Source organism: Triturus cristatus, chromosome 4_1, assembly GCF_964204655.1.
Source record: "Triturus cristatus chromosome 4_1, aTriCri1.1, whole genome shotgun sequence".
Classification (NCBI taxonomy): domain Eukaryota; kingdom Metazoa; phylum Chordata; class Amphibia; order Caudata; family Salamandridae; genus Triturus; species Triturus cristatus.
In genome coordinates this window covers 630,661,537-630,682,692 of record NC_140585.1, presented here as the reverse complement: position 1 = coordinate 630,682,692, position 21,156 = coordinate 630,661,537, and the positions used below count along the sequence as shown (strand labels likewise).

Below are 21,156 nucleotides of genomic sequence, written 5' to 3'. Positions count from 1 at the left end.
TTTTTGTTGCGCCTAATGCAACCTCTTTTTGTTAGCACATAATAGCCAGGTTTGGTGGCTCGGTGGACTAATGCATCCATTGTAGGGATGTGTGTTTGATCTCACGTTCAGAGGTTCAAATCTGATGGGTCTGCGCAGCCTTTAATACTTCTTCAGTTGACAAATTCAGTACCGCTGATTCAGATAACAATAAACATATGTTATTCCATGCCAATACACACTTCTGGGTGGTTGTCCGTTTTACAAATACATGCTATGTTATGTTAGTGCTTCGATTCAGCCACCATTCATCCATATTAGTGTTTGTGGTACTTGCACTGCTCCCTCGAATCAAGCTAAGGATATCAATTTCATTTTTAGCATCCAATAAACATTCCAAACATTTACACAGTGTTTTAAAATTTTCATAATCCAATTTTGCGTTTTATGTGTATATACTTTATTAATCTGCTAATATTTTTTTAGAAAACAGTCGGGGACCCTCTGAGTAGGCATTGCGGATACCAAGGGTTCCGTGGACCTCAGATTAAGAACTGTTTCTATAAAGTCTTGCCCAACATCAAATTTTATCATAGTAATTTTTACTATATTGGCTGCTATATTTTAGGCAGTGTAGGATTGCACTGTCATAACGCATTAAGTTATCATTTCAGTTTGGCATGATTTATTTATCCCATTATTAGTCAGGTTTAAGGATGTCATCACCACCTTGATATCTTGTAAACCTCTCGGGCAGAGCCTTACTATTTTGTCTATATCTTACTGGGCCAGGATTTCCACAACCCTGCATGTGTCAAGGTTTCTGAATCATTTATCATTAATCTTAAATGAGCATTAGGCATTAGAATAGACAGGGCTGGTGTTCTCTTGTCTAAGAGCATATTTTGCATGGACACTTCTCTGTTTTTTTGCTGCTTACCGTAGGCTAATGGTGTTCCTAGAGTTCTGGCCAGCTATCATTATAGCCATCTTTTGTCTGGACAAGTCTAAGGCTCAGAGCTGTTTTTCTTTCATATTGGGTTTCTTTCGATGATGTGCTATGGATAGATAGCGTTGAATGAGGCTCCATGGATAGGAGCCGTGCAAGAGGTCCCTTCACTTGGGCTATCCTGCTGAAACCCAGAGGGGTCATTAAATGAAGATCCTCTGAAACATGCCCCTAACCTCTGGAGCCATTTGTAGTGTATGTCCTGATAAGCCGCGTTTGTTTTTAGAACTGTAACACTTTAATAAAATATTTCAGTATCAAATAGCTTTGTGGTGTTTGAGGATTACCGCACAAATATTGAGGATAGTGAGTACTGATATACATTGTCATTTTAGGTAAAGCTGGCATGCTCCTCTTTGCTGCTTCTACACATACACATTGAAAAATGCGCCCCAGCCTAGCGAACACACGCGTGGTTTGCCTGTGTAATATTTTATCTGGGACGGCTAGTGCAATAACAGTGATGCAGGGCTTTGCCTGAGACGGAGCTCTCCCACAGCCGAGATATTGATTTACTCGAGTCTGCGAAGTGTGACTTAGAATATCATTTTCCATCCAGGGTGCTCGAAGTGGCTCTGCAGATAATGGACTAACAGGGAATCACACACGGATTTCGATTGTTTCTGCTGGCGCAGCTATATTATTTAAGGCTGGCGGGCTGATTGCTGGCCATAAGATTGCAGTTGCTGGGAAACGAATGCTTTACATTCTGAGGGCTTGCTGCATTTTCTGCCTCTCTGCTGTGAGGCATCATGTCGCAAATAATTTCACTGCCGTACCTCTGAACTTCTGAAATCATGGGTTAGAACCGTGTTTTGCAATATCAAGCACTAATAAAGACGCTGGTTAATGTATGTCCTGTTTTGTAAACAAAACAGGCTCGTATTCAGCATTTACGTGTATTACATGTGCAGTAAAGAACTTTGTCATTGGTGAATAGCTTTGAGGTGGGGTATGAAAAAGGACAGTAACAAACTAATTTTAATATATAACATTTTATTTGTAATAATAACCTGGAATTTTTCAGTATATGAACGAAAATTGGGTTTTTAGTTTAAAAGGGTAGAAGCCCCACTCTAATCATAAACACAATCATTGTCAGGGTGAAACACAAAAAGTCACAAAACTATCCTGTGCTTAACCCTCTGGTAGTTTGTCACAAAAACAGTGAATGGGTAACGTATTTATGCTGCACTCAAACAGTAATAAAGTGAAAACACAACCCACAGAAATTCCCACAACAATTTAGAAAAGTAGATTACATTTTGATAAATAACATGACACCTAAACAAATGACATCTAATCGGTAGAACCTGAGTTATTTAGTTTTGAGCTTAAGCCCAAAAGCACAAAGCTACGACTGCAATTATCTGGTCGTGCCAGACCGGGAAAGAATCAGGCCATCCGCGATGTTGCAGGGGCCAAGTACAAACCCGAGATCAGCCTGCCGGAAGGTGTACCTGGTTGTACTTGGGACGGAGATGGCAGCTCCTGTTACACTGGCTCACGATACGTCCTTTTCAATGAGGACTCCAATCAGGAGCTGCGAGGTGCTGTAACCTGAGTACCTGCATTGATTTGTCACACTGCGTCAACTTTGAAGAACCCTCAGTTAGACATGGAGGAGTACGCTCTAATGCTAGCCCAAGGGCCCAGGACCTGGGGTGCATCTCTTTAGGACCAGGACTCACTCTAGCAGAGTCAAGCAGCAGGGTTTTAGCAGGTCCAGTTGGGTCTGGTGCTGGACAGATTTCTGAAGCTTGTTGTGTCCCTGTACCTCACTCAGGTGGACAGCCAGCTATCCCTTTGAATCACTCTGGTGGTCTTGGGTACAAGGGAATTGGTCCAGTCTTCCTTCCTCAGGCAGCAGGCAGTCATTTTAACAGCAGGGTAGTCCTCCTTCTGAGCCTTCCACAGGTCCAGAAGTGATCCTTAAGAGTGGCTCTGGAGGCCCAATATGTATACCTGGTGACAGCCTTTATGTTGGTGGATTCCCTCTCCTACCCCCACATGTGGTTTTGGAAAGCGTTTCCCCTTCCTGTGTCAAGGCTCCAAACTATCTCGGGAGACAAAAGACAGAGTAGGCCTGGTGTGAAGGAGACAAAGCCCTTTGATATTAAATGGGGCATGGGCACAGCTTCTCCCAAACATCCTGCCAGGATGGCCCATTCTGTCCATACTTAAGCTCCATTTGTGTCACTGTCTGTAAGGATTGCACAAACCCCGATAGCAGAGCCCTACAAATTCATGCAGACCCGGACACTGGCAGAAGGCACAACTGGTTAGGTCAAGAAAGTGCCAACTTTTGAAAAGATGCATTTCTAGAATTGTGACTTAAAATCCGAATTTACCATTACGTAGGATTTACAGTTTACTTGAGTGCCAACAGCATATCACTATCTGTTCTCAATCCAAACATATCACTTGTTAAATGTAACAAGGTAACCCAATGTTAGTCAATTAAAGAGATAGGCCTTACCCCAATGAAGAATTACTGAAGGGGTTTTTTACTTCCAGGACATGTAAAGCATACACATGTCCTACTTTTTGAGTACCATGAACCCTGCCCTAGGAGCTGTTGGGGCCTAAATTAAGGGTGTCTTGTAAGTATTAAAAAGGAAGGTTTATGCATGGCAAAAAGTTTATTTTGCCAGGTCGAGATGGCAATTTAAAACTGCATAACAGGCTGAAGTTGTGGGTCTGAAAAATGTTTTAAAGGGCTACTTTATTGGGTGGCACAGTTGGTGCTGCAGGCCCACTAGTAGTATTTAATTTACAGGTATTGAATATATGTAGTACTGTTTACTAGGGACTTCTGAGTAAATTAAATGTGTCACTTAGATGTGGGGCAATTTTAACATGTTTTAGGGAGAAGTCACAAGCACTTTAGCACTGGTTAGCAGTGATAAATTGCACGGATTCCTAAAGACAACACACATGAATTCAACAAGATAGGAGGGGTGATGGCAAACATTTTGGGGGTCTACTATCCAAGGGTGTCTGGTTTAAATGTATAATGTAGAAAAAGTTATGATCACCCCAGTTTGTTTTGGTGGGATGTGCTGGTTTTTTGACGTTGTCGAATGGGATGCTGCTAACTAGGCCCTAGTACATGTGCTCTGACCCCTAAAACATGCCGCATATGTGCCATACTTCTAATTGGCATATTTACCTTATCAATAATATCCTAATATAGGATACAAAATGTACCCAGGGTCTTCAAGTTAAATGTCACTAGAGGACTGAAACGCATATTGTGTTACCACTGAAGTGGCAAAACCTGACTGCAGGCCTGCAATAGTAACCTGGTTGTGCAGGTTTAAACTGAAAATTCGACCTGTTCAAATAACCCAGGCATGAATTCATTTACACCAAGTCCTTACTCTTGATTCCAACCTACTGCCTGCTGCCACTAGAGGCTGAGTTTTTCGGAAGGTAACCTACCACTGGGATTAAACTGGTCCTTGTATCTGACCTGTGCTCCATCCCAGTCGGCCTTAAACAAGACTCCTAGCCCTGTCTAGCACAATTTGCCTCCAGTTGTGGATTGCAATTTTTGGTGCTATTTTTATTTAAAACTTTAAAAATTCATATCTTTGGTTACCCTTTTTTGTCATTTGTTCATAATTATCCTCAATTTTTATAAATCGGATCTGGATTCTTTTGTGTTGTGTTTGTTAATTTTTTACCTTTAGGATACTTTTAAATAGTTTACACATTTTCTTGAGTTATGTCTGTTTGCTCTGTGTGATAGCTACTAGGTTTGAGCTTGGATTTAAATTACTGTAACCTTTACTTGACCTGAAGAAAAATTGTGACATTATTGCTGGTGGTGGACTACTATTCATCCCGACTTTCTCACATATAATATTTAACATATCTCATATCTACACTTTCATAGGTGAATTAAAACTCTGAAATTTTCAATACAACAATGCTGGTCAGGCCTGATTCTTACACAGTAGTTTGATGCCAAAAATTAAATACTTTAGGTAGATTAACACAATGCATGGAATGGAAGATTAGTGTTAAAGGAAGAAATAATACAGGTGATTATAAAGTATTAGGAGTAACCTTGCACAATACCCTTTTTTGATTTTATCTGGCACATTTTAAAGTGTAAAAGCTGATGTATTGAGACAGATGTTTGGTCAGAAAGATTTGAATTAGCTACCGACCTTAGTAGGAATGCATAGGTACTTTGTGTTTACTGCAAATGAGCTGCCCATTTCATTTCTTTATAGTGTTTCTCTAAGCAAGAACAGAAGGGAATGGAAGCGGTATTTGATTTGAGCTGGTGGTTGCCGGTGGGGGCCACTGGCACTCACTTTTGGAGACTGGCACTTATTTTTCCTCAACAGACATTTCCTGAGAACAGGAGAGGGAACGATGTACAAAGGAGAAAGATGGAGAAAGAGAAATGCGAACCACCGTCACAGAGGGAGAAACCAGGAACCTACAAGAGTGAGAAAAAGGGCAGGGAGCTTATGGTGAAAAGGTGAAAGAGGCATAAAATGGATTCCAGATTATGCAGCCTTGGTATTAGGCTGGGGGCTTCTGAGCAGTGCTTTGGGTAGTAGCACTTATTCTTCTACTAATTTAAATAGTGGATGGAAGGTAGTTTCAAACAGTCTATTGGTCTAGGGTAGAGCTCTTTTACACATTCATATTGAATGGTGAAAATGATAGTGCCCTCACATTCACTAACAAACCCACTGACTTAACTTAAATCAATATTTATCTAGGAGAGGCCAAAAAATATATTTATATTGCTTGAATGCAGGATACCTCATGCTCACAAAGACATTTAAATATACCAAATGAGTTAAGTAGTGGTTTAATGGTTGTAAAGTGTTTTTGGAACCTTTAAAGTAAGATTCCTGAATGTACACTAAAGATCTCCAATCATGTGACATTTTCAAATGAACATATATGCCATGACACACAGGTTTTTGTAAATATTAGTCCACTCTCAGGACTATCCAACAACTGGAGCATGGGGCATGCATACGATGAGTGTGGAAATATGGATTTTTCTGGTCAGTTATGTCCCCTATCTTGGACCCCAACGGTTTCATGTATAAATCACAAGTACATGTATGTTCCCTCCAGTTCCAGTTATGAAGACGCAAACACATGTGCGTCCACCGCCAACATGTCCTCTTTCAGATCCGCCATAAATGGGCCGGATATTCCATTCCTAAGTACAAAAGGCCACCGGCTTTATATGGTTCACTTATGCCATTTTACAGTCCAGGCAAGTAGGCCCTGATTCTGCCATCAAGCTTTTCTTGCCTTCTGCCTCTGAAAGCTCCAGTCTGAGCTCGCATCTGTATCCATGAACTTTGTCCTCATTCTCTGCGCAGCTAACGGTGCCTGACATCAGCCTGTTGCCTGCCAAAAAACTGTATTTCACCTTCGAAATTATCTGCTCCGCTCCCTACCCAATGCATTCCTGTCTAGTAGTTTAAGTAAACATTCTTCCAGCTACCGAGCAAAAGGCCCGGCTTCTCTGTCTTTATGCAAGTAATTCATAGCCCTGTTACTATGGAAGATTCCTGCCCTCGCATCTAGTGTAGACACTTAGACGCTTGTACACACACTAACAGTCAGTATAGTCAGTATAGAATAAGATTCTACTCCAAGAAGGCCTCTCTTTTGGATAACACAGTTCTTTAAACATAGGATGTTAGATATGATTTGGGATTAGGTTGACTTGACTCTCCAGACTTCTGTCGCCACATGTAGAGCTAAATGTCAAGTCCCCTTCACCCCCTAGTTGCACGTCAATCACACGTCATGCTGCTGCGCGCGCATTTCTGCCAAGTATTTCTGCTGACATTGCGAAATTCTTTCATGGAACCACCCTATTATGACATCATACTTGATGACGTTCTTTATTTACGCCCAGTTACACCCACTTTTGCTACGCATGTATGTTTTATCTTTACTATCAATTGTTACGCCTCCTCCATTTGTTTCACTGTAATGCCTATTGTATAAAAATGATTACCTATCAATAAAGTACGGTCTTCACTTCCTGAACCTTCGTGGTGATGGAATCTGGAGCTCATCGATTTAAATTGATTATGGAATAAAGCCCGTTCCGAACCTCTAATACCACGGATTCTGCCTCTTATTTTACTGAGCTATTGTTATAGATTTTCCGCATCAAATTAAGTCCCGGTAATTAAATTATTTACCACATGAATGGCGCCCGAACAGGGACACTTTCTCATCTCACGCGCCGGCGGTGCGTTGCAGGCCCGGTCTCCTGTCACAGCTGGACGGACAACAACGCGTACCCACAGGATTTCCTGTATCTCCCTCCTGCCGAGCGGGGGTAACTGAGGCTGCGATCAACACCCAGACGAGGCGGTGAGAAGTGCGAAGTATCCCGACCAGAGCCTAGCTGAGAGAGCAAGATCCGAGGTATACAGAGGCCCACAAGTTTCCGAAGTTCCGAGTCGAGTCCAGTCCGGTTCAAGTTCAGTTCAGTTCCGAGGCCTTCCGTTCCGAGCTACCCGGTGAGTACCATTATCGGGGAGGCGTTCTGACGTGCACATAGGTTGTGCCGGTCAAGACGGGTTTGGGTACACAAATCCGGTCTGCACTGTTTCAGCAGTGTATCTGTACTGTTTAGCAGTATATCAAGTATGTCTAGTATATAATTCAGATTTACCTAGTTAGTATCGAGTATTATGCTTAGTGACTAGTTCCCTAAATGACCATCATTGTTTGTTCATTAAATGTTAAATGTTAAAATGTTTTAAATACGTTCTGTATATTGTGGTGTGAATGACTGTTCACTATTGTGTTTTATGGTATTAAACGTGTTCAAAATTAGGTATCAGATCAGATCAGTTCTCAATATGCCTCTCTTTTCGAAATTAAGACAGATCACAACTAGAAAAGGGGTACTCGAAGAAGCTGTTCCCATTCCTCCTAGGGACACTCCAGGGTACTTCATGTATCATAAACATGGCCTAGACGCCATATTATTTCTTGATCTATGGGTAGACTACACCAAGGAATTACCAGAAAGTCAGAGGTGGCCCGCAGCTGGGACCTGGGATGCAGATTGCATTGTGAAAGTAGAAGAAGAATTATGGAAAAGGAAAGCTAGACAATCACAGAAAGACGCCATTGAATTATGGCGTAAAGAATCGTATAGACGTACAGAAAAAGCACGTAGACAGGAAGAGAAGAGTAAGGAGAATTCAAATAAAGTTCGAGAAAGTGTATTAATTGAAGAAGGTACTCGAGTAAAGTCAGAACAAACAGACAGACAAAGAAATGCCCTTGTGAATGGTATGTATCCTCTTCTGGCCGAAGGACTATCTAAGGCTACTCCGGAGATACCAAGAGACTTGCCACCCCCATTGTTTCCGATAAAAGCACATCCCAAAGGGCATCCCAGATCCGCAGAAGATGTTTTTCTTTCCTCTTATTTAGACGACGCAGCTCCCGAGTATGCTAATGCTGCGCCACATAGACCGTCTGCCGAGGGGGTTCAACGCCAAGACCCTCCTTCGTCTGTGCCTCTACAACAGCACACCCCGACACAAGTTCCGGCAAGCACATCTGTTTCTACATCCGCATCCACACCTATGGTTGCTATATCTCGTTCAACGAATCCTTTCACATCCAGCACCCCAGGTGGTGCTACCGGAGGTACATCAAGCATTTTTTCTACGCCACCCAGAACAAATAAACTTTCCTTTCAAGAAATAGCCCACCAACGTACGCCCAAACTAGTAACTCCCAACACGCTCAAGGAACTTCTAATAGACTGTAGATATGACCCTGTGCCCGGAAAAGGGGACGAAATGATGCTGGCATCATTACGTATCCGACGAGCTGCAATATATTTAGGGAAGCTACCAGGAATGACTGCCCATTTAGAAAATATATATCATTTTGTTCAATTAGGGCGAGATCCTGAGAGTATTAACAGAGCCATGGAGTACCAAAAGGTGGAAATACAGGGGGAACTGTTACGTTTCCTCATAAACTGTGCGATCAGAAATCAAGATCAACCAGGGGTAAATCCGGAAGAAATGCAGATTCTTACCACATGGGGTAAGAATATATCAGAGGGGAGACATGATAAACGATCATGCATAGTAGCTATGAGCCGAAAGATCCGCAAAGAAATAGAACGAATACACGAGGAAAGATTAGCAATAGACGAACCAGAACAAACAGAGGACGAGGAAGAATTAGAACTGCCCACAGGACAGTTAGAAACTATGGCCTATGTAGGTAGAGGAAGATCTTGTAATGATATTAGATGCTTTACTGATCCGATATGTCCGATACGTTCAGATAATAACAGAAAATTCCAAACTCCTATAATAAATATAAGGTCCCCCGAACATTCATTCCAAGCCGCTGACAAATTACTCCGAGAACGAAGGGGTTATCATATACTCGATTCTATGGACGAACAAGAATTAGCCAGGTCAGCCGTTCACTGGGTTGATAGTCCTGGAAAATATGGTGATAATACTCTAGCACATACGTTTTTAAACCTCGCCCCAGATGAACAGCGTTTAGCTGGTATCTACATGATTCAACAACTCCTTCTATTATATAAAAGCCAACACTCCGATCCTGGTCCCTTACCTGATATATTGACTGAATTACTCACGAATAAATGGAGAGGGTCCGGTACTAAGTTAATTAGAGAAATACTAGAATCTAGAAGGCAGTACATTCTTTTTGTATGTCCTGAACATGTCTCACTGCCCATCAAGGAAAGAACGACGTATTACATGGATAGACAGAATCCCTTACGCGAAGTGCACCCGATAAAGGGTGATGACAATGAGTTTAAACGTGTGTTTGTATACACACCCATATCTAAAATAGAACTATTAGAAATGAAGAAAGTGGTACCCAGTCATGATAAAGACCCAGCAGGTTTCCACCGTGAAATTAAAGATATGTTACTCATGGGAGAATATACCTACCCCGACATTATGACAATATTGAAGGTATTAATGCCTGCGGGCATTTACGAAAAACTCAAGGAAAAGGATTGGGAGGTGGGAGACCAGAAGATAGATTGGACAGCATTAGAAAACGAAGAAAAAGCTCGAGGTCCAGGTTCAGGGCTCGGGGACAAGATCAAAGCACTACCAGGTCTACTAGTACAGGTACTGCCACGTTTATTAACTACGAAAAAGGAAGACTGGGGTGCAATATCAGCCTGTAAACAGAAATCAGATGAAGACACTAGTGATTTCTATTCCCGATTTGAGAAATGTTTTGGTATAAATAGTGGAATAAAAGCAAGTAGCGAATCGTATCCACATCTGTTTGTGACAAAATTGGTTGAAAATGCCTTGCCCCAAGTTAAGAATAGAGTATTGAAATTCGAGAGTACCTGGCAAGGTAACACTCCGTCACAAATGTTACAAATGCTACAGTACCATCACAATAGAATTAGAGAAGAACAAGAACATGAACATAGACGCATGAAAGACACGAAAATGAAAATGCTAGTTTCCCAGACAGTGCCAGTTGACGGTCATAAGAAGGGTATAACACAGTCCAGTGTTTCAATAGGTCCTGTTAAAGGGACGTGCAACTATTGTAAACAGCCAGGTCATTATGTACACGATTGTCCCGTTTTAAAACATAATATTGCCATAGGTAACGCAAAAGAAAGACCACGACCAATTAGACAGGATCAGAACCAACAAGGAGCCCCGCAGCATGCACAGTCCATGCCAGCTCCGCAACAGTCTATGCCAGCTCCACCACCGCAGCCTATTGCTGCCACACAAACAACGACCCGACAGATGTATCAGACCGCACAGTATGACTATCCTGATTATCAACGATACTCATGAAACAGCCTAGAGAGGGAAGTTGGCTTACCCCTTATTGAGGTCCCTGTAGATCAAGAAGGACCTTATGTACACAGTGAACTGTTAGGTCAAGATAGAAAATTCTTACTTGATACAGGGGCAAGTCGAACAACAATAAAACGTAGTGAAGTTCCAGGGGCACCCCTCTCAGGCGCACAGAATATTTCCCTTGGTTTTTCAGGAAAACCTATCATTAACGAAGTAACACAGCCTCTTCCACTTACGATCGGTCCCTTGACACGAACTACAGATTTATTGCTTACTAAATCATGTCCAGAAAACTTGTTAGGCATAAAAACTTTGAAAGCTCTAGGAGCTATTATATGTTGTTCTCCGGAAGGAGTAAGATTATTTTTACGTGATTTCAAAGGGCACTACGTGTCCCGAGACATGGATCACCGACTACAGACCTTACCGACACATTTATGGGCGCAAGGCCCTACAGATGTTGGTTGCATGAACATTACACCATATCGAGTCACATTAAAGGCAGGAGTGGTACTTCCACGAATGCGACAATACAAGTTACCGCCAGATGCTGTAGTGGCTTTACTACAAATCATTGACGAGCTTATTACCCAAGGAGTGGTTGTGGAAACTGACTCCAATGTATGTAATTCACCGATAATTCCGATTCTTAAACGAACCGATCCAACAGCCCCGCCAGTATATCGATTGGTTATTGATCTGCGCGAATTAAATAAATGCATAGTACCACAATACCCCGTAGTCCCAGACATTTCTTCATTACTGACAGCCATTGATTCCGAAGCAACATTCTTTACTGTAATTGATCTCAAAAATGCCTTTTTCAGCGTCCCAATAGATCCGGAAAGCCAATACTTGTTCGGATTTAGTTTAAATGGACGAAGCTTTAAATTCACACGCGCACCTCAAGGATTTACAGAAAGCCCCAGCATTTATAGCCAAGCACTGAAACGAGAACTCGACAGTATCCACATGCCAGTCAACACTGCCCTGCTTCAATATGTCGATGATCTGCTGATCACCGCTAGAAGCGAACCTGAATGTGAGAAAGCCTCACTGACGGTATTACAATTTTTGGCCGAAAAGGGGCACAAGGTGTCCCCTTCTAAGCTGCAATTCTGTGTCCAGCGAGTTGTTTACCTTGGTCACTCGCTGTCCAAGGAGGGAAGGCAGCTTACACCAGATCGCATCCAGCTAATTGCAAATATGCCGATACCCAAGACACAAAAGGAGGTGAGGGCTTTCATAGGCCTCACTTCATATTGTAGGCAGTGGATCCCTCAGTATGCATTTCTAGCAAAACCCCTCATTCAATTGACAACACAGGAGGCAGCCACATCGACTGTTCTCCCTTGGACTCAGGAACATACACAAGCTTTTGAAAGCCTAAAGAAAGCCTTATGCCAAGCACCTGTTTTAGCAACACCATGTTACAATAAACAGTTTACACTCTTCGTTACAGAACGCGAAGGTACTGCCTTGTCAGTACTCACACAGGAACAAGCAGGATCACACAAACCATGTGCTTATTTTTCTAGTACATTAGATCCCGTAGCTCAGGCTTTGCCTGCGTGCCTGAAATCAGTGGCAGCAACAGCTTTAGCAATCGGACAAAGCGATGCCATAGTATTAGGACATCCATTAACAGTACAAGTACCACATGCAGTAGAGGTTCTCTTGAACCGCACACAAACACAACACTTGACTATAGCACGACTTACTGGTTACGAATTAACATTGTTTCAGCCACATATAGAAATCAGACGTTGTAGTACATTGAATCCTGCCACACTGTTACCTGTAAATGGAACAGACCCACTAGCACATGATTGTATTGAAGTTATCACTATCACGACGAAACCCAGACAAGATTTGACAGACGTCCCATTGTCAGACCCAGACCGGACGTTGTATGTAGATGGTTCATGTATGAGAACAGGTACAGGAGAGCTAGTGGCCGCTTACGCAGTCACAACAGACACTGAAATCATTGAAACAAATTGCATAAATACCTTGTCCGCTCAAGCAGCAGAGCTCATCGCTCTGACACAAGCCTGTATTCAAGCCACAAATAAAAAAGTCAACATATACACTGATTCACGTTATGCATTCGGAGTTGTACACGACTTCGGCGTGCTGTGGCGAGAGAGAGGTTATTTAACTTCTCACGGTGCCCACATTCAGCACGGACCCCTTATTCATGCCTTATTAGATGCAATACATCTACCAACTGCAATATCAATTATGAAATGTAAAGCTCATACGAAAGTTACTGATATCATTTCTCAAGGCAATGATCTAGCTGACAGAACAGCTAAACAGACTGCTCAAACTCAAACATCCGACATGACAAAGACAATAGTCCCGACACCAACACATTGCATGATGGTTAAGGATCCCGCTCTTGACGTAATCGACATACAGACACATGCTACACCAGACGAAATAAAGAAATGGACTGAATTAGGAGGGATCCAAACGGATCAAGGATGGATGACGAAGGAAAAATCTGTGTGGTTCCTTCCTGATTCAATGGTCCAAGTCGTTATTAACACTGTACATAGTCCAGCACATCTAGGAGAAAAAGCTATGCTAGACAGCATCCAACACATTTGGTTCAACAAACATTTACGAGCAGCAGCTAAACAAAAAGTCCGTACCTGTATGATCTGTTGTCAGTTTAACCCAGGTAAAAGCATTCCCGTAGAACAGGGTGGATTTCAGCCTCCTGATCACCCTTTTGAAGTCCTCCAGATGGATTATATCCAGATGGAACGATGTCGAGGATTCAAATATGTTCTCGTAGTTGTCTGTGCTCTTTCCCGTTGGACAGAGGCATACCCGGTTTCAGATTACACTGCCCCGACTACTGCCAAACAGTTAGTTCGAGAATTCTTCCCACGGTACGGTTTACCACGTGTTGTCTACTCAGATAACGGCCAGCCGTTCTCATCCGAACTAATGAAACACGTTTCACTTTTGTTAGGTTATCAGTGGAAATTTCACTGTGTCCGACACCCCGAGGCAGCAGGTCTCGTGGAAAGACATAATCAGACCCTGAAAATTAGATTGTCCAAAATTTGTAGAGAGAAAGGTGTCGACTGGGTAGTAGCCTTACCCGTTGCACTCTTTTACATGAGAATGGTAGCACACTCTCGAACAGGGCTATCCCCTTATGAGGTGATCTTCGGTAGACCACCAAATATGTGGGGGACGCCTATACCACGCAAAATAACTGATATTGACTGTAATATGCTGACAGATTACTTGGCTTCCTTGATGTCTGCACTACAATCTTGTCGTTCACAGGTAGCTGCAGCCTTTCCCGACAACACCGAGGTGAAACCCCATGACGTAATTCCAGGGGATTTGGTTTTAGTGAGGAACTTTGATCGGAAGTCTCAGCTGGATCCTAGGTGGAAATCACCTCAGCTCGTACTGCTAACGACGAGGACAGCCGTAAAGATCGAAGGACGAAAAGGCTGGATACATTCAAGTCATATCAAGAAATTTCATGGACTACCGTCAGACGTAAACGACACACCTTGCGTGTCTTCCCCGAGTGACTCTAAACTCCCTTTGGTTGAACTGAGTAGCCATGAACAATACAAACTAAAACTTAGGTCTAACAAGTCAGGCAATTTGATTGTTTAAGTCCTCTCCAAGGTGAATCGGTCGAATTTGTCTCTGACATGTATCCCTTAGACCTGTATAGAGAAAGAAACAAAAGGATAAAGCTGAAACGACATGCGTACTGTAAATCACTGCGTAGTCATTGCACAGTGACGTTATTAATTCTGTTTTTCTTAAGTCTTTTAGTTATTACTGCAAGTATATTGTTGCACATATATTATCCTATTTCTAGACATGTTTATAATGTTACTGCTGAACATTCTTTTAGTGAATTACCTCCGCATGAATTGTCTTCTAGATTTGCGCTGCGCAATAACACTTTTATTAGTATGTTACATCATTCCCATCAGGTTAGCAATGCTACAAATTGTTGAATATGTGGCCGACTCCCTCCCTATCAGAACTATAAGGGAATTCTACCTCTCTTTCCATACCCGTTCACACACAACGGCTCCTGTGGAGCATGGTTTAGTTTAATTAATTACCTAGATTCGAATTCTGCAGTTTACCAGAAAAACTGGGTATGGGGAAATCTGAACTTAGTTTTACTCAAAGTCTGTCACCCCAACAAGGAGGGACTTCCCAAAAGAACAGGAACTGATCTAGAAAATGAAGTGTATGGATTAGGTAATTTTACGCTTAATCTCATGATCCTGAATGTCGAATCCGAAGCTACTCCAATTTTGCCCGCCATGTCAGTATTTCCAGTAAAAGGTGAATTATGTGTAAGAAAGAATGGTTCCATACATATGGGCCATAGTAGATGCACCACTGTAATAGAATTTAGTGATGAAGGCAAGTCTACATTTAGAGCTTCCCGCCATTCCTACTTCATATGTGGTCAGACGGCATACATACGTTTGCCACTAGATTGGGATGGTACCTGCTACATCGGATTCCTTTTGCCACCTGTTTTCCTAGCTCCTCCTGATTATCACAGAAATACTCATTTAGTACACAATAGAGAAAGGAGAGATCTCCCAATAGTCGATTACACTGAGACAGCATGGGAAAAATACACAGATTTCAATAAAGGTCTCTTTCCCTATATAGGTACAGTTACCAATAGTAAGCTGATACGTAGATTAACTAGAACCCTTGAAGCAGTAGTGAACGAAACTATTTCCGCCTTAGGCAATTTAACAGAAGAGCAGTCTGCTATGCGGATTGTTGTGCTTCAAAATCGTCTTGTCCTTGACGTCATCCTGGCCGATAGGGGCGGAGCTTGTAGGGTCATCGGATCAAGTTGTTGCATTTTCATACCAGAAAATTCGCCATCTGTATATAAAGCCATAACTCGCCTTCATAAGATTGTAAGCCAGATACACCAGAATCCAGGCACCTGGACTTGGTCCGGTTGGTTTTGGAGTGTATTATCTACCTTTGGATGGAAGGTCCTATCCTTCCTAGGTATTGGCTTTCTCATACTATTCAGTTGCTGTCTATGCCTACAATGTGGACCAGCGATCTGTGGTCTGTGTGCCACATCGTGTATTCCACCGCCAAGATTTCATTCATCACGGAAGAAGAAAGAAGAACAAATGATGCTATATGAACAGATCGATGGATTAATGAAGATTGATATCTCTTGACGGGCAAGTAGGGGACAAGGAGGGAATGTGGAAATATGGATTTTTCTGGTCAGTTATGTCCCCTATCTTGGACCCCAACGGTTTCATGTATAAATCACAAGTACATGTATGTTCCCTCCAGTTCCAGTTATGAAGACGCAAACACATGTGCGTCCACCGCCAACATGTCCTCTTTCAGATCCGCCATAAATGGGCCGGATATTCCATTCCTAAGTACGAAAGGCCACCGGCTTTATATGGTTCACTTATGCCATTTTACAGTCCAGGCAAGTAGGCCCTGATTCTGCCATCAAGCTTTTCTTGCCTTCTGCCTCTGAAAGCTCCAGTCTGAGCTCGCATCTGTATCCATGAACTTTGTCCTCATTCTCTGCGCAGCTAACGGTGCCTGACATCAGCCTGTTGCCTGCCAAAAAACTGTATTTCACCTTCGAAATTATCTGCTCCGCTCCCTACCCAATGCATTCCTGTCTAGTAGTTTAAGTAAACATTCTTCCAGCTACCGAGCAAAAGGCCCGGCTTCTCTGTCTTTATGCAAGTAATTCATAGCCCTGTTACTATGGAAGATTCCTGCCCTCGCATCTAGTGTAGACACTTAGACGCTTGTACACACACTAACAGTCAGTATAGTCAGTATAGAATAAGATTCTACTCCAAGAAGGCCTCTCTTTTGGATAACACAGTTCTTTAAACATAGGATGTTAGATATGATTTGGGATTAGGTTGACTTGACTCTCCAGACTTCTGTCGCCACATGTAGAGCTAAATGTCAAGTCCCCTTCACCCCCTAGTTGCACGTCAATCACACGTCATGCTGCTGCGCGCGCATTTCTGCCAAGTATTTCTGCTGACATTGCGAAATTCTTTCATGGAACCACCCTATTATGACATCATACTTGATGACGTTCTTTATTTACGCCCAGTTACACCCACTTTTGCTACGCATGTATGTTTTATCTTTACTATCAATTGTTACGCCTCCTCCATTTGTTTCACTGTAATGCCTATTGTATAAAAATGATTACCTATCAATAAAGTACGGTCTTCACTTCCTGAACCTTCGTGGTGATGGAATCTGGAGCTCATCGATTTAAATTGATTATGGAATAAAGCCCGTTCCGAACCTCTAATACCACGGATTCTGCCTCTTATTTTACTGAGCTATTGTTATAGATTTTCCGCATCAAATTAAGTCCCGGTAATTAAATTATTTACCACATGAGTTAAAAACATCTTGATTTTTTTAAGCGATATCTAGCACAGGACATCAAAACCTTACAGATCGTTTAAAAACCTTCTTAATACAAAGTATTTATGTATAGGATTTATAGTTCATACCCATGGTCACAGGGGCTTTTCATATAACAAATCAATTACAAGCGAGCATGCTTATATCTTAATCTCCCACCTCTACTCTGGTGGAAGCTGCGTATCTGGGCCCTTGCCGCAAGTCAAGCGAGACAACACTAAAGTAGAATTAGCCTGGAAAGGTGCGTTTTAAGATTTTTTTGGGGTCGTTTAAAAATCAGCATGCTTCTTTCAGCATGCCCTTCAAAGAGCATTAAAACGTAATTTGTGTTTATAGTAAATTCTCTCATGGTATTTGCTGATCTTTCTTGAGAGAGCTGTGCAAGGGAGTTTATGCAAGATGTGATAAAAGCACACTGCATGACAGCTTGCTTCTGCAAATGGATCTGGAATAAAACTAATAAACTGAAGCTTTTTTGCCAAATATTTTAGGGATGGAAAAATGAGAGGCGTGGTTCTGTAGAGCACTGGCAAGTAATATGCTGGTAGTGTTGCATAGCCTAGATTAAATGATGAAATTAAGTTTGTTGATTTTATATTGATTCTACTCTAACCTGACTAATAAAGACATGACTAGTATTTGAAAATTCTTTGAGTATACTTTGAATATTAATAAAGATGACAAACTGAGGGTCAAGTGACACTTTTCGGAGTTTTGTGCAACTAAAAGGCTGACCACTGACCTGTCGAAATGTTCTGTACAGTGCTTTTATAGGTCCTTTGCATCTTTTGAACCAGCTCTTTATCTGTCTTTAGACCTTAGGCACTGGGAGAGGTCTCTCCTCTTTCGTTCACAGTCATTCTAAAAATCTAGTGATCAGGGATGTTATGGATAGAAGGAGGTAGGGAGTTGCAAAAGAGGTGCTAATTGCTTGAATGATCTGCCACTCGCTCTGGCACTACGTACCCGGGGCACTCGGGCCAGATGCAGATGCACTGAGCGCAAGGTGCGGGTGGGTACATAAGGGGTGCACATAGCGCTCACAATCCCAAGACAATGGCCCGAAAAGATTTTATGGATGTTGCAGAGAGCTTTGAAGTGAATTCTCTGTTCCATAGACAGCCAGTGTAGCTCATACATTTGTTTTTCATGGCCTCATTTGGCAAATAAAGCTCTTTCGAAATGAATTGGATTGACATAGCTAGTAAATTCTTGTAATCCTAGATAACCAAGGAGTGATGTGAGTGCAATGGAGTCAGTATAATTAAATTCATACATCGGTGTCTGACAGATTACATTGTGCAAAATAGCATTGAGATAAGTGCAGATCATTAAGATAATATTTATAAATGTGAACTCTATTTTCTCTATTAGGCAACTTTTTAGATTATCCTTCCCACAAGTTATTTGAATGAAGTGTTTAACTTGACAGGATAATAAAGGCTTAAAAAATTCTTTGTCCACTGACGGACCGCTCATTAAATTTCATCCAATTTAAATCTGTATCAGTCGGTGTTTGCTACTATCATAATGCTCTCTAAAAGATAGGCATTTCCTTTTGAAATCTTATATTGAGAGTACTCTTTCAGTTGGTTTGAAAAACAATCTAGAGTTCATAACGTTTATGATTTGGAATTGTGCAGTCTTCAATCAATCAATCAATCATTCAAGAGGATTTATATAGCACTGCTAATCACCCAATACGGTATCCAGGTGCTTTCAGGTCCCAGAGGATCATCTGAACAGCCAGGTCTCGAGGGCCCTTCGGAATTCCGGAAGAGAGGGGAAGGTACGGAGCTGCATGCGGATGTTGTTCCAGGTCTTTGCTGTGACCAAGGAGGTGGGGCGTCCTCCTCTTCTGCTTTTGTGGATGCGGGGCATGTGGGCAAGTGATAGGGAGGCAGAGCACAAACCTCTCGGAGGTAGGTGGAAGTTCAGGCAGTGGTTGATGTAGGCGGGCCCTTGGTTGTTCAGAGCCTTGTGTGTGTGTTGGTCAGCAGCTTCTTTTGGCGTTTCTTATGTACAGAGAGCCAGTGGAGTTGCCTGAGTTGTGGTGTGATGTGGGACCTTCGTCTTCTAACAATAGTGCCTTCATTACAGATGGCCTCTTAACTGTAAATAGTCACCAACTCCATTGGAGCTATTAGTTTTAAATCATTGAACAGCAGAAAGCGGTCGAATACTCTAGGCAGAAGTCATCCTAAAAATACCGAATGATTCATTCACTCTGGTATTCACTCTCTATTGCTTTATGGTTTGTCCCTCCGAGTCTAACTTAAAAAAGAAACTAAAGGCATTTTTCTTTAATGAAGTCTAGTGCTAATTGCCCTCTGCTTGCCCACTGTAGTGTCCAGCTTTTCTACTAGCGCCAGGACGCTTCTTTTGAAGCAGCTATGCACTGTAGAAACATAATTGATTGATTGATGGATTCACAGGTGGGATTAAAGATTTGGTTTCTGTAATAACTAATTTCTTGGTGTGCCCTTAAGCTCCCACTCAAAATGGGCCAGATCTGTAAATCTAAGAGTGGGGACAATGGGGTGAATTTCCTGGGCCACTCATAATAAGGGTCTTAGGTGTTGGTCTTGTGAAAAGTGGAATATTAAATTAGGTAGATGGTAGTCCACCACACGTAATAATGTCACTATTCTTGTTAACTCCAGTAAGTGTTTCAGTTTTCAGTCAATTTAAACTTGAGCTATGGCACAGACGAGACAGGCTTAATTTAAGAAAATGTGTACAGTACCTAAAAGTACAAAAACAGTTAAAAAAGAAACTCAATAAAAACCTGCTCCAGTTTATAAAAATAGATAATGATAAAGAACGAAATTACACCAAAATGACAAACATTCAAATAAGGGGAACTGGAGATATGATTTTTTTAAAGTTTTAAATAAAAATAGCGCCAAACAGCACAAAGCACAACCGGGGGCAACTGGTCATGCTAGACCGGGACAGCGTCGTGTTCAAGGCCGACTGGGATGGAGCGCAGGTTGGATACAAGGACCAGGTTAGTCCCGGTGGTAAAGTTACCTCCCACGTTGACAGCCTTCAGTGGAAGCAGGCAGTGGGCTAGTTTTGAGAGAAAGGGCTTGGCATCACAAGATTCCTGCATCAAGATGGAGCCGTGACAGAACCATTGGTTCAGGTGGGAAAGCTCCAGCAGGAGTAGTTTAAGTTGTGCTCCAGAGGCCTCTGGCATCACTCCGGTCGCTTTTGATGGTTTCATCAAGGAAACTGCTGCTGGGAATGGAGGAGGGTTTCAGCGTCAACTAAATCTGCAATTGAGAGGGGAAGAGTCAACGGCTTGGCTGGCAGGTTGGTTCTAGTCCCTGAGTGATTCTCAAGGCTACCTTTAGGGTTAGGCAGTAGTAATACACTCTGACACCGGCCAAGGGTTCTAGAAGCTCAGGAGCCATTCTTGGGGGTCAGGTCCAATGGAAACTGGGCAATTTGGCACTTCCAGGAAAATGGGTTTAATGCAGCTTTTGTGTCACTGTAGCTTAACAGTAGAATAGCCAATTGCCTCTTAGATTCCATTTATCTGTCCTTGATGCAAGTGAGATTAAGTCTGGTCCAGTCCTTTAAATTCTCTTCACAAATATCAACAGCAGGTGCAGTTTTTCCTCTGTCTTCTACAGGTCCTGTACTGTTCTGTAGTGCGTGTCCCTGGGTGCCTCGTTTATTCCTGGTGGGGTGACTCCTGGCCCCTCCCTAACCACCCTTGAAGCAGCTCATGTGTGCCTTACTGCAAACAATCCCACATTGCCCCTCTCTACTTAAATACAACATAGTGTAACATTTCTCATCCTCTGCAGAGCTGCTGTGCCC

The 21,156-nt window shown here is 42.3% G+C and overlaps 1 protein-coding gene across 3 annotated transcripts in view; it reads left to right on the top strand.

Moving 5' to 3' along the window:
• The window catches only part of NAV3 (neuron navigator 3), a 1,112,283-nt gene that overhangs the window by 647,761 nt on the left and 443,366 nt on the right, over nucleotides 1-21,156 (top strand). The window lies entirely within an intron of this gene.